The sequence below is a fragment of the Sorghum bicolor genome, chromosome 7 (genome assembly GCF_000003195.3).
Source record: "Sorghum bicolor cultivar BTx623 chromosome 7, Sorghum_bicolor_NCBIv3, whole genome shotgun sequence".
Classification (NCBI taxonomy): Eukaryota; Viridiplantae; Streptophyta; class Magnoliopsida; order Poales; family Poaceae; genus Sorghum; species Sorghum bicolor.
The window spans coordinates 43,641,071-43,644,867 of NC_012876.2; the positions used below are offsets into that span (position 1 = coordinate 43,641,071).

The window sequence follows — 3,797 nt, forward strand, 5'->3', positions numbered from 1 at the left end:
TAACTGAGCCAAACAATACAAACATGCAGACCTACTCAGAATATGAGCAAAGCAACATAGGGCATTTGTTATTTTTATAACTCTTAATATGTCATTCCTAAATTCATGAAACTTTTACCAGACATCAAATATCATATGAAAAGCATGTCACTATATTTTCACATTTATTTGAGCAATAATACAGCAGTTATCAAAAAGAAAAATATAACAAGCAATTAAAACCTAACTGCAGAAATCTATTTTTACGACTAAAACTGCAAACTAAACTATGCCATGTTATAGATCTACTGGATAGACAATTTCATAAGGATTCCAAAAAGTCCACATTTTCTATTTTAAGACTTTTCTATGAATTACTATGCATTTTCAAATTTCATACAAGAAATCTGCAAAAACAAAAGAAAATGAAAATAGATCTTGCATCGGGAACCCTAAACTTTCTCCGAATCAACCCGCCGTCCAGAGCACTATTCATATGAGTCTGTGGTTTGCATCTGGAACCCTGAGGTTTACTCTATTCTAAACCAAGGTCCTTCGAACAGAACGGAGCCCGCCTTGTTGAGGATGGCCTGCAGCGGCAGCGGGGAGGGGATGGCCGGCCTGGCCGTGGCGAGCTGCAGGCGGTGCCCGGCACAGGAGAGAGAAAAGCGCCCGCGGTAGCAGCAGCAGCTCGAGCTCTGCTCGTTGGCTATGGCTATAGCGTCCAGAGAGGAGTAGACAGTAGAGGAGAGCGATGTGTGATGGGAGAGCGCTGGGGGAGTGGAGGAGGACGGGGAGGGCGCTCTAGTGCTCGTCCTCATCCACACAGATAGAGGCAAGGGCGAGGTGGAGGTGGCAGCCATGGTGGGACAAGTTCTGGTGCATGGTCACCATGTCGCCATTTTGTCCAACACATGGCGGGCAACAAAGTAACCAAGGTGGGACACTGATTCGGGCCACTTCTGAGCCGAATTGGATCTTGGGCCAAAAACCGTGCTCTACAACTTTCATTAAGAGAGCTCGGCCATTTGAATAACAGATTAAGAGATAATTAGATGCCAAGTCACGAGTGTTAACGTATTGACGGTGATTAGCAGAACCAAGAATTGATGGTCCAAACTACAATTGCAGGCGGGGCGGGCTCTTAATGAGGCCCGCATGTTCGCCCCGCAATGTTTCTCTTCGTGGCTGTAGTAGCCCAACTGCTGTTTTTTTGTGGTCCAACATCGTTGAACCCACTAAGCCCGTTGGGCAAAACACAAAACTCGCAAGACCCGCAACTACTACATCTGAACCCCGGCTACTGCTATCACACAAGGCGCCGTCACAACCTCGCTCTCCTCCGCTCGCTCTGGCCTTGGCGCAGATGGTGGGAACGCTGATTCCGGCCATGGAAGGCGGCTGAAACCTTGCCCTCGACTCACGCTCATCCATGGTGGAGCAAGAGGTGGCAGGAGAGGACAGGGACCATGAAGCCTGCAAGTCCAAGATCCAAGCGTCGACTTTTGTGGGATTGGGGCGCCAGATCTCGGCTTCTGCCTCTAAATATGGGTAAGGATTTTGCAAAGCCTTTACTATGCATCTAGGACTTATTAGTCAAGCGCAAGGTGGTGCGGACAGGCAACGGCGGCGGCCGGGGAGGGGGCAATCGGTGGCTTTTCGGCGGCAGCGGAGTCGTCCAGCATAGTAAGGATAAGGAAGAACTCGAGGCTTACCGCGAATCCACGAACTGATCCTCCATGGCGGGCGCCCGATCTGTGCCAACACCCCGCTCTGGATTAGAAGATTTAGTATGGTTTTGCGGAAGGACAGATGAGGTGAGCACGAGAGTTGACGAGGACGAATGACAGATTCTGAAGAAAAAGCTCACCTTTGCACTAGTGATATATAATATTGTTTGTTTATATATACATGTATGTGCATCATTTTTGTTATGAGCGAGATAAGTTTGCACTAGTGATGACAGCATGCAGTTGCTAGCAAGATCTAGCAGGTGCAGAGTCAAGTACTAGCATTAGCAGTAGAACCAGCAGCATAGTAAAGGCATTATTTGTCAATCTTCTGACGTACTGAAATGCCGCATGAAACTCTTGAATATGTATTAAGACTCTTGAATATAACATTTATCGCCTCCTTATTATGGTTGAATGGTTCATTGAGCTAATGTATAGTTTGAGTGGATTTAAATTATTTGAATGGGAGGCTGCACATCAGGGATAATCAATGTATCTGGCTTGGAGGTAGTGCGCAGTGTTTACTTTGTTTTCATGAATACTTTGCGTGTATGTTTCTCTATTCCACCCAACTTATTTTTTTTGTCTTCAATACGTCTTGCGGGTTTTGTGGGTCTTGCATATAAGTTTGTTATGTTCGCGGAACACTTGTCCGCGAGATCTGTAGCTTCGTGGCAAGCCGCAAACCCGCTAATTAACTTTGCGGCAAGCGATGCGGGTTAGCGGCCAGTCGCGAATGAGCCCGCCTGCAATCTGAGTCCAAACTATGTCAAACTTGATGCAACATTTTACATGACCTTCTCCAAACAATTATCCTCAACTTTTATTTTTGGACCAACTTGAGTTGCTTAACAAAAATATAAGAACGCGGCATGCCAACAGGTACATGTCCGTTTAGCGATGAAATATCCTTTTGCTATTTTGGGAGCTATTTTTAGATATCAAAATAAAGTCCAAATTTGATGACACTTGATCCATTACTTTCATCTTGAAGGGTACTCTAACTCATATTGAGGAATCCTATTGCGTTACCCCATGAATTTGGATGCTAAAATGTCACAAAGAAGGTAACTCACTGCTGAACTTCCAGGGACTTAGAATTATTTCTCAGGGCTAAAAAGCAGCAGCTGATTCGAACTTTGAGCCTCTGTTTGAACTATTTATAGGCTGATTTGGTTCTTGACCCTTGAACAAAGTTTCTTCTACAGAAGCAAAACTACAATTTCATTTTGGGTCAAACCTCATAACCGGAACAAAAGTCAATCTTTCACTTTGGTCAAAGCAGCAACCTGATAAGGCTCCGAATAAGGTTTTAGGCCAATTAAAGCATTTCCTTGGCATAAGCTCAACATGAACCCTTCATGAATTTTTTTGTATAATTCATCTAGAGTTATATGAGCAAGTTTGCAAGGGTTGGTTGATGACCTATGATTCTATTTCCTTAATAGAGCTATTCCGACAAGGATATAACTTATCATTTCATGTGACTTCTTGATTCCAAACTTCACCAAACTTTTCCACGGACCAACATAGATTGGGATGGATACAGGACACATGGAAAATGTTCCACTAGCATCATCCAATCATACCTTTCAAAAAGGGCCTATATGTAAGTAAAGGTGCATCATCCAAGTCTAAGTTAGGGCTTACTTTCATAGATTGACTTTGACCTTTTTATTACCATTGAACTTGTCATGTTTGAGCTCAAACCTAGTACTTAGCAAGTGACAAACAACTGGGGTGTTACAGTCTGCTTACAAGGATAGAATGGGAGTAGCTGAATTCACTAGCATAAGCTACAACCTCAATGAGCTACTACAGTCTCATGACCTGGAGGAACTAGGGACTGAGTTTACCCAAGAAGAAATGGATTCAGTAATCAAAAGCCTTCGCAAAAATCATGCCCATAGACCTGATGGATTCAATGGTTTATTCATCAAGAAATGTTGGAACCTCATCAAACCTGAGTTTTGTCACAGAACGGACCAAATTATAAGAGTTCAAGTGTAGAAACGATCGAACTAGAAATCAAGTTTCCAGACTTTAGCCCATATAATCCCGGTAGTCAAGCGAAATCATGAAGGA

The 3,797-nt window shown here is 43.7% G+C and overlaps 1 long non-coding RNA gene across 1 annotated transcript; it reads left to right on the top strand.

Moving 5' to 3' along the window:
• Positions 1,223–2,134, top strand: LOC110436883. The gene is made up of 2 exons (XR_002454762.1): positions 1,223–1,530; positions 1,600–2,134. It is a non-coding gene; the product is annotated as an uncharacterized LOC110436883 (long non-coding RNA).